At 42.9% G+C, this 11,325-nt stretch overlaps 1 pseudogene; it reads right to left on the minus strand.

The window, feature by feature from the left end:
* Positions 1–838: 838 nt before the first annotated feature.
* On the minus strand, positions 839–1,912 carry LOC118758291 (EEF1A lysine methyltransferase 2-like; annotated as a pseudogene).
* Positions 1,913–11,325: the final 9,413 nt, after the last annotated feature.

The following is an 11,325-nucleotide window of genomic DNA, read 5'->3' on the forward strand; positions in this document are numbered from 1 at the left end:
TTTCCTTCTCTGTGTGTAAAACATACCTTTCAAAAAAGAATCTCCAAATACTGACAAAAAATTTTAAATAAAAACATAGAGTTTTTATTAGAAAATAACAATTTTTGAAAATTTCTAAAAGATATTGGGAAGGGTCAATGAATTGATCAGAAGGAGCCTTCAAAAAGCTCATAGGAGATGCATATTATTGAAAATCTGTGCACAGATTTCAAAATTCTTGCATTCATCTTTCTGTTTCATTTTTTTCGCAAACTTGCTGAAGCCCTCTCATGTAACTTTACATAGTGCTAGCCCCTAATATCCCTTAATTTTCTTTTCTCCTCCTATCAGTGTGTAGAGAACCCATCAATTAAAAAAACACAGGCTCAATACATCAGCTGATATATTTCTTTGATTTTGTTTAATTGTATACATGAAGACCAAGGGAGTATTCCTAGTTATAAAGTAATTTTTTTTAAAAAAATTCTAGTCATCCAAAAACACTATGTCTTACTATGTTTCATACACAGTCTAGCAAAATACTAACAAAATTTTTTTGCATATTACTCTGCTCTGCAATAGTTTAATCACATCTTCATAACTATCCAGTCAATTCACTTTTCTCAACCACAAAAAATAAAAAACACATGCTTTCTATAAATTCATTTGCTATCTTACAGCTTTCAAATCAAAGAGAAAATATTTACATCTGAAATACAAAATTAAAAATTATTGTTGACATCTAAAAATCAATGACTTACATGATCATGGATTTTTCTTTTCTTTCTTTCTTTTTTTTTTTTTTTCCAATTCATTGTATCTATTCGACATGTGACTGCTGGTACTTACTAAGCCTTATTTATGCTTGCATGTTCTGTCAGGTTTATTTTGCTGTGTTGCTTCTTAAAAAACTACCTGAATCTCTTCACAGAAAAGGCTCAGGATTATTGGAAAGCCAATGCAGCTACACTGTTTCCAGATGTGCCACCAAAGCTGTACACAGTTTTTCAACAAGTTCAAATCCTTTTTTAAATTCATTGAGCAACTCTTCCTTGTTTGCAGGACACTGTGACCCTAGAAGGTCAACGAGCACAGGATTACTATAATATTTGCATGAGAGCAACTGGATGGGTGCCATTTGTGTGACTGATTGGATATTATTTGTATGAGAACAACTGAGTGGGTACCATTGGTACAACTAAATGGATATCATTTGTACGAGAACAACTGAGTGGACAGCATGTGAATGAGAACACTTGGTGGGATATATAAAACAAAAGAGTTCCAAACAAGGTTATGGAAACAATTTATGGGTACCGTAGATAAGCTCACTGTCTCCTCCCTTATTCTATATGACCCTCAGTTTATAAAGTCTGATGCCTTGGCTTTGACCATCAGTCAGAGTCCACGCGTGTTATTATAGGCTCCATGCACCAAGTCATTCGCTGCAGGACAGTGACACTTAGTAAAATTACATGAGATTATTAGAAAAAAAGCCTTTACTTTCAACACCCTGGAGAGAGATTTCTTGCTTCCTCTTCTCAGTTGAATTGTCAGGATTAAGGCTTACGGCATCAAAAATCTCTTTGTCCATACAAATTTGAAATCCAGGCAGCTTTGTGGATTCAAAAAGTCTTCCACCTTTAGTTTAGTGTTCTTTCTCTAGGATGCTTCCAGAAAGTTGAAATGCTGAGGGAGAGTAATCAATTCCAGTAATATTACTGAAATCAAATTTTGCAAGTTCAACCAAAAAAACATCAGTTCCATTTCCAATAGCCAGCACTGAGGCATCCAATGGAACCTTCTGTGTCTGCATCCACCTCATCAGTCAAGTCATGCTCTCTTCTCCAAACCAGATCTCTCCTGTATCCCCACATTCCCGGATTGTCTGTAATTCTTTCTTGTAGACAGCATCCCAATGTTCTCGGGTCCCCAGAGCACACAGGGTGAAGCATTCCTTGACGGGACTGTCGGCCCCAGATCCCTGGGGCCCGGGAGTGAGGCAGAACCTGAGTCACCCAGCCTGGGTTTTTGGACCTGCCTGTGCAGTGGGTACTGGGTCCATGAGCCCCTAGGGCAGAGGATCTGGTAGGACCCAGGTCTCCTTTCCAGGTTCCTTAGGCCCGCCTGCGCAGTGGGTACCAGGTCTGTGAGCCCTGGGGATAGGGGGTACTATGGGGCCCTGGGTGGGTTGCCCAGGGCACCATGGCATGAGGGGAACCTCATTGGCTGCCCAAGGGCACATTTGTGGAGACTTAGTGTGTAGACTTGCAGGGGTCTTGCAATGGCACAGGTGGGGGCATGCAGGGGCCTGAGGTCCCATGTTCAGGACCACCATGGAGTTCATGTGTCAGAACTGGGCCTCCTCAGTGAAAAATATGGAGCAGTGGATGGCTGGCCCAATTGATATGGCACAGAGGGAAAAAAAAGGTAGGGAAAGGGAGCACACACACACACACACACACACACACACACACACGGAGAAGACTAAAGAGGGGCCCCCAGCCCCAGAACCTCTTCCAGTTGTGGTCCCTGGTAGAAGAGTTCGCCCGTTGGTCTCTTTGCTGAGGCTGAAGGCAGGTGCCTCTATAGGCATGAAGCCACCTGAGAGTTTTATGTTATCTCCATAAAATTCCATGTGTATGTAATTCTACATGTTTTTATGCTGTCCTCCTTTCCCCTCCCCAACAGCTGGGTCCTGGGAAAGGGGGCATTTTATTGACAAATAGGAAGATAGTATAGCATATGAAGTTGGGGTTTGTGACTTGGGCTACAGCACCATTTTCTATGTCTACGCAAGTCCTTGTTTCTCCACTTCTGATCCAGCTCCCTGCTTCCCGTATGGGAAGGTCATCAAGGATGGTCAAGTACTTGGATCCATACTATCCAAGCTGGAGAACAGGATGGAGTTCCTGGTTCCTGGCATCTGTGTGACTCAGCTCAATGCTGCAACCATAAGACAAGTGAATCAGCGGACAGAAGATCCTTCTTGCTCTGTCTTTTAAATAAACAAAAAATATTTTAAAACATAATAAGAAGTAAAAGCTACATTCTGTGCTCAGCCAAGGTACAGTTTCAGTAAAACAGGTGGTGGAGTTTTGGCCTTATTTTCCAGGAGCCAGTGCAGTTCCAGCTTCTCACGATTGTTGTTGTGGACAATGAGGGAGTCCTTACTGACCGCGTCACTGCTCCCAGGTCATCCCCTCACATTACACCCAATCTCATGATTCCCAGTGATCTTGCCTTATGTCTCAGTCACAGGCACAGACACTGTTTAGGGTCTCTCGCTCTTGTGCAACTTCTAGGGACTCAAGAGGCCCACAAAGTATATCAAAATCCCTTGTCCTCTCCCCCTTTCCTCTCCAGAACTCGTACATTCTCATCTCTTAGGCTACTTCAATGTCATCCCTGAATTTTTACCTGGGTCACTTGATGCACAGACCTCTCCCCCTGCCCTGAAACTCCTGGACTGTACTTTTCTTTCCATGTCTTCCATCTTCCCTGCAGCCTCTTTCAGCTGCTCAGACATGGCCTTCAGCTGCAGGACTCACAGAGGCTGTCCACCTCTTATTATTATTATTATTATCATTATTATTAATATTTTGGCTAAGGCTACATGACAAAGTATTCAACTTGGGTGCCTTTCAACACATATTTTTATATATGTTCTGTAATTCTGAAGGCTTACAAATACAAGATCAAGACATTAGCAGGGTTATTTTCCTCTGTGAGAGTCTGCCATAGCTTGTATATGGCCATCTGTACCACACAACTTCGCATGATTTTTGTCCGCTGTATTTGCATCATAATCCATATTGAGGAGGACATGGGTCAGATTATATCAGGGCCAACCTACACTGTCTCTTTAACAAATCATTTCTTTAAAAGTCCCAGCTCCATATGCAATCACATGCTGGAGTAGGAGAGGTTAGGACTTCAACATATGAATGGAAGGAGGCCACACAAACCAGCCTGTAACGCCACCTACTCAAAGCAGCGACTAGTCCACTTGCCAACACAATTTACCTCTGTGAGCCTCTGCCAGTCAGAGTTTCATGCTGGGCCAGTGCTCACTAAATGCTCTCTGACACAGCCCATCTGTCAACTTACAGAATTTATCCATTTTCCTGGGTAGCTAAAAAATACCCTTGTCTTTCGAATCCTACAAGCTGACTCTTTACACTGACTTCTAGCAAATCTGTCCCCATCTTGGGGGTTTTTGCTGCCAGCAGGCCCCCCAAGACCACCAAAGGGGGGTGAGGTGATGGTGTTCTTTGGCCACAAGAATCACCAGCGAACAGTCTGATGGAGCATGCCCATTTATTATAAAACTAGCACAACTTATACAGACTGGGAGAGGGGAAGGCAGAAGGATGTTCCCTGACAGTTCTCCCACCCAATGATGATACTGTAACTGGCTAGAAGGCATATCTATCTCTCTGGACCTCGCAACAAAGTCACAGCTCACATTCTACATGCAGGCTGGAAGCTATGCCTCAGGTCACACTCACCATGTGTGGCTGGCAGATAGGCTGTGGGTCGTCCCTCTCGACTTCTTAGAGTTGCTTATCAAAGAAGTCCCAGTGCAGCTCCTCCAAGGACAGAGAAGAGAGACTGGGGTACAGCCCACCACTCTCACTGCATGTCCAGGCAATAGGCCAGGTTGATGTCTCAGTTAGCCAACACCACCGTCAGAGGGGTTCCCTGGGGACACGGGGTGCAGTGTGCCCATGATCTTCCACATAGTTTAAGCAGGCAGGGATCCAGGGGTGATTCCCCTACATCCCCAAACTGGCATCTTATCTCCTCCAGCAAGGCCTCCTGTGGATATCTGCTTGGCTTCTGTGGACCCTTCCAGACTCACATCTGATATGCTGTTCTCCCTCCTGCTCCTCTCCGTTCAGCAAGACGATCACTTCCTGGGCTCACCTGCTCAGACTCCACAAATGGTCTCTCATCCTATTCAGAGTGAACCTCAGCTCCTAGTCCTGGATGCAGATGCCCCAGATCAGCTGACCTCTTTGCTTTCTCTGCTTCTCTTTATGCTTGATAACCTGGCCTCATCCTTCTCTCTCTTGCTTAGCTGCTGCATGAAGTTCAGTGCTGACTGGGAGCCTTGCCCCCATCATATGCCCGAGGCACCCACTACACAAAGCTTGGCATATCTTTTTTTCCATATTTATTACTTCTCTGTCTCAGATGAAATGACCTTGGGGAATAGGTTTATGCAATTGTTAATCATTTCAAATGTTTTATCAGAAAACGTAAGATGATAGAAACTGTCCTAATGAATGCTCCTTTTGGAAATAGTTGAAGATCTCTTGTGTAAAAATCTACCCATCTTGTTGTTCAAAGGACTGCAGGGAAAATTAATACACAAATTTCCAGAAGCCCCTTTTGTTGCTTAAAGATGTTAGTTATTACTGCTGCCACAGCTTGTTCCATGACATCCCAGTCCATTTTCTGTTACTGTCACAGAATACCTGAGACTTGGTAACATTTTACAGAAGACGTTCGCTTACTCACAGTTCTGGAGTCCAACATACCTACTCGGCCTACTGGTGAACACTTCACACAGCTTCAGGTCACAGGAGGAAGAACAAGGGAAAACGGAGCACGCAGAGACAGGAAGTGACAGAAGGAACAGAGCTTTCCACAGCCAGCTCCGGGGGCAGTGACCCACCCTGATAGAACAAGCCACACTCCTGGGACTTGCTATCAGTCCATTCCTGCAGCTCCATTTCCACAGCCAGACACCTGCCAGGAGGCCCTTCCTGTCAACAATGGCCGCCTTGAGGAACTAAGCCACCATGTGAATCTTGGTGGAGCCAAACCAACTTCAGACCAAAACATGTGATGGCAGGCAAGTTAGTTTATCTCTTCAAGTCTCCATTATTTCCCTTGTAAGTTGGAAACCTTTCGTTTGCCATCCTCAAGTGGCTGTGGGATGTTCATAAGGGGGTGCTCAGTGGAAGGAATCCTGCAGAAAGTGGTGAGCAATCAAAGCAGAGAGACATTTCTAAGAACCTCAGAGTAGAAGTATTCATCTGGGAGTTCTTGGCCAGATTTGAATATATCGGACCTCATGAGGCAGAGATGGAGAACGTGATTACTGATACATAAACATGTGTCATTCTTTGCTTGAACTTATTCCAATATTGCTTTTCTTTCTTTAATTTTTGTTTTCATTAGGACTACCCAGGTCTCCTCTGAAATAAGATGATGTTTCAAGTAGAGATTTAAAGATGGTGTCAGTCTCTGCACACTTGAGACATGACTGAAACATTTATTTTGAAATTTCAGCAAGGGCTGGCACTGTAGCACAGCAGGCAAAGATGCACTGGGTACCCTTGGGTATCAATTTGAATCCTGTTGCTCCATTTCTGATCTAGTTCTATGCTAATGAACCTGGGAAAGAGGTGGAGGATGGCCCAAGGGCTTGGGCTCCTGATACTCATGTGGGAAACTTAGAAGAAACTCCTGGCCCCAGGATTCAACCTGGCCAAGCTCTAGCCATTGCTGCCATTTGGGGAGTGAACCAGCAGGTGGAAGATTCGCTCTCTCTCTCTCTCTCTCTTGCTCTCACTCCCTATCTCTCTATAATTCCACCTTTTAAATAAATCAATTATAAAAAAAGAAATTTCAATTCACTTTGATATCTGTGGTGTGTATCTTATCAACGCCTTCTTTTCAACCTATAATCTGCAGGTGGCTGGAGTCAGTTTGGGAATAGGGAGTCTAAAAACACTAGAATAATCTAGCATGAGAGTTGATCCTTTTATCACCCTTCTCTTATCCAGCACACACACGCACACGCACACGCACACATTTTTGTTTTTGACTTCTCAGTATGTCTTAAATGCACTTAGAATGAACCCGTAAGTATTTATTCCTTAGAAATGGTATAATATATGCAATGATTCTTCTTGTTTTTTTAAAAAAGATTTATTTTATTTCTGTCTGAAAGGCAGATTCACAGAGAGAGGAAAAATAGAGCAATCTTGCATCTGATGACTTTCTTCACAAATGGCTGCAACAGTCAGAGGTGAGCTGATCTGAAGCCAGGAGCCAGGAGCTTCTGCCAGGCCTCCCACACAGGTGCAGACCATAAGCAGGGAGCTGGATCAGAAACAGAAAAGACAAAAGTAGAACTGGCAGCCATACTAGATGCTGGGGTCACAGGTGAGTGCTTAGCTTACTACACAATGGAGTCAACCCTCATTATTTCTTATTGTTTTATTCTCAATTAATATTCTATGAAATAGCTTGAATTTTGAGAGCACAATAACATTCCACTCCTCCCTCCATCTTACCTTCCATCCCTTACCCCTTTTCATTTTCAATTTTTAAGATAGCATATTCTAAACTCATATTACAGTAAAAGGCTGAATACTTCATCAAACATGAAGTCAAACAATTAGAAAGCAAAGGAACTAGTTTAGTGGTAATGTACACAATGGCTGTAAACAATAATTAAATAGAAAATTTGTCCGGTGATTATTTCTGAGGGTATCAAAGTTCATGATAACGAAAGAAAATCAAAATGAACTTTAAAAATTATTAAATTCATTTTGTATGTAAGAAGTTTTAGTCAGCAGATTAGTTCTGAGTTGTTGGAAACACCTATTCCCTCCCTTGGGTCCTTGCAAAGCTGTCACATTACACTGGTCTCCATGAGAAGCCCCTGAGACACGTGTGACCATGCTTTTTTGGGCCTATTTGAAACTCGCCAAGCAGGGGAAGAGACTTGTGACCCAAGTAGTCTCATTCTGTGTGGCAAAGACGGCATCCAAGTAATATCATTGAATACATTATTGAGGACCAACTATGTGCATAACTCCGAGCTTACTTCTTCCAGGACCTTGTCATCTAGTTATCCATTAACCTAACCAGGAGACTATCACCATACAAATGCCAGAACACTGTTGTCAGGTGAATCATCTTAACTAAAAGTATAAACAAGATGCTGCCTGATCTTGCTAATGTGATACAGAGGTGTGTGAACATGGAAGCAAGTGGCTTCTCGTGTTTCAGCAGTGGGGGGAGCACGGATTCATGCTAAGACTGGAAAGCACCTGGGAAAGGACTCACGTCCGTCCCACCTGCTGGGCTGCTCAGGAGGGGAAGGCTCAAAATCACAACCGTCACTGCCAGACTGGAAATTTACTGGGGTTTCCAGGGCAAGCCTTGAATCCTTTATCCTTCCTTGGTCTGCTCATGTTCACCTGCTCCTATGCAATAGCTCAGTGTTCTGTGGCAATTGTGCTGATTTGAAGGGCTTTCAACTCATTTATGGGGAATGATTTACCCATTCGCTAAAATACGTTGTTAAAGAGTTCAATGCTTTGCACTCAGAAGTTAAATATCTGAGAGGCAACCAAGTGTAATACAAAGAATTTTTCCGAAGTCTTTGTACTGAAGGCCATACAATCTTTTGCTTCAGGGAAGTTAGAACAAAAACTAAACACAAAGAACTCATAGCTTCCTAGGCTCCAAAAATCCCCAGAGAAAATAACACCAACAGTTAGTGAGATTGCAGATGCTAACAGATCATGGTAAACAGATCTTGTGTAAAGTGCTAACACGCAGGATTTCTTGTGTATAGATGATTTTTATTATAAACAACAAATATATGTATTGTTTTATGTATATGTAATACACGTATGTAATGTTTTAGCTACAAGCTTTCCATGTAGGAAGGGTCTCTAACGGAGTTGTTTTAATATTATGAAGTGAAAAAGTTTTAACAACTGTATAGTGGGAAACAATCCAATACCAACAAATGTCAAAGACATTCTCTTTTAGTTCATGTAAACAAGGACGGTGCATAATTACAGGGATAGAATGTCCTAGCTGTGGGTACAAGGAGACAAGCCAACTTGCCAGATCAAAAGGCAATCACAGCTAGGGATGTGACCTGCTCTAAACCGAGCCAAGCCAGCAGAAGTGGACCAACTGGTCCCTCTGGAGTATATATACATATACACACATTATTATGTATGTGTATAATATATTATGTATGGATATATAATATATGGATATTATATACATTACATATTATATGCATATATTATACATCCAAATATATGTGTATATGCATACATTATATGTGTGTTTGCATAATATATATTATACTGCATATTTTATACTATAAATATATTGCTCATGGATCTCAAATAATGCTCATGGATCTCAAAACTTTTCACAACAAAATTCATCTATCTTTTACGTATTACTTGTATTTTCCATGAGCTTTTGGAAGTACTTCATATATCTAAGGGAGAGGTCCATGGGCAGACTTGGCAGGTTCTCACTGATGTTCAGGCATCCCAGGACCACACAGAGCAGTCTTCGTGTTACTCACTACCAAGTTCATAATCTTCCTTTTAAACAAGATTTTGCATGGAAGTTCTCTGAAGTTCTCTGTAGCTGAGAACACACTGGCCCTGGGGTTCCACACCCTGCTTCTCCTGCCATGGCATATAGGGGCCATAGTGTTCGTGTGGACAGATGGGAAAGGAAAACATCAGAGGTAACACAGGTGTTCACCTGGCACTATTATTATTGTTGCCCAAAGGAAGGCATATGCACAAAGACAAAGGTCACCAGTGATCTAAGTTATTTCCCTAATTATTAGACTGGTGTACCAGATGATGGTCCACTACCACTCCTGCCTACAATGTCAACTGGTGTGATACCTGTCAGTCAATGTCATTGCCAGATGCTCCTTTCTTGTTATGTGATCTATCATTCCTTATAACCAAAATGGCTAACCAGGCCTGTTGATAATGGTAAAGGACATGCTAGAACATGGATAGACCACAGGGGGAAAATGATCTCTGATGCGGTAGGCATTTTGGCAACAAAATGAATCAATATTGAACCCCCTGGTTAGATCTAGGGCACAAAATCAGCCTTGAATCCTGAGAATATGGAAAACAGCAATCAGGGTAGACCTACCTTAAAAGCAAGGTTGACCTGACACCAAATTACAGAGTGCTAGAAAACAGCTCATTGAAACCTTCCCTCTTAATCCTGGTTTGGTTCCAGAGAATGGAAGATTGGGTCATTTATGGTAAGAAAGGGATGAAAGATGGAACACTGGACAGGCCATGAAGTGGCTACAGGCACACTATACTCCAGTAAGATCTGTCTAAGAATGGATCATTTTCACTGCTATTGTTACTGCTTTTTGTCAAACACACACGTCAAATTGTCATCCTATGAGCTATCCTAGTCTAGGCACTGAGACTTGACCCACATATTTATGGGCCACTAAACTGGATGGACAGGAAAAATAGGAGACCTGTATTTGCAATCGTCCTTGGTCTGTTTTGATAATGTTTCGCCAGCCAATATGTATTGACCAACTTGGTGGTTACCTCCAAAAGGGTGAGTAAGATTAAGAGTGTGTGATTTCAAGCAGGAAATACGTAAGCAGAGGGAAGAATTTATATCTTCTTATCATTTGAATTTCTTATACTGTGATAGAATTTGGGTATTTCATAAAAATGTACTATAAGGACATGCAACACTATTTTTTTAGGATGTATTTATTTTTATTGGAAAGTCAGATATAAAGAGAGGAGTTACAGAGAGGAAGGTCTTTCATCTGTTGAATCACTGTCCAAGCGGCTGCAATGGCTAGAACTGTGCTGATCCAAAGCCAGGAGCCAGGAACTTCCTCCATGTCTCCCATGCAGGTGCAGGGTCCCAAGGCTTTGGGCTGTCCTTGATTGCTTCCCCAGGCCACAAGCAGGGAGCTGGATGGGAAGCGGGGCCGCTGGGGTTAGAACTGGAAACCATATGGGATCCTGGCATGTGCACGGCTAGGACTTGAGCGACTAGGCTACTGTGCTGGGCCCAATTCCCATTAATTTTTTACCTTTCATAACTTCCCTCTGCCTAATTCTCTTTGACCATTCCCACAGTTCACTAGGGCAGGAATATTCCTAGTGCAGAACTCTGTTTCCGAATAAATGCCATCATGCTTCGTTTTGTCAGGTCAACACAAACTCACCCACATGGAAGTGAGTGGGTAAGAATATTCATTTTCGGGGCCCGGTGGCGTGGCCTAGCAGCTAAGGTCCTCGCCTTGAACACGCCAGGATCCCATATGGGCGCCGGTTCTAATCCCAGCAGCTCCACTTCCCATCCAGCTCCCTGCTTGTGGCCTGGGAAAGCAGTTGAGGACGGCCCAAAGATTTGGGACCCTGCACCCGCGTGGGAGACCCGGAAGAGGTTCCTGGTTCCCAGCATGGGATCGGCTCGCACTGGCCCGTTGCGGCTCACTTGGGGAGTGAAAACATCGGATGGAAGATCTTCCTCTCTGTCTTTCCTCTTCTC

Source organism: Ochotona princeps, chromosome 1 (assembly GCF_030435755.1).
Source record: "Ochotona princeps isolate mOchPri1 chromosome 1, mOchPri1.hap1, whole genome shotgun sequence".
NCBI classification, from domain to species: domain Eukaryota; kingdom Metazoa; phylum Chordata; class Mammalia; order Lagomorpha; family Ochotonidae; genus Ochotona; species Ochotona princeps.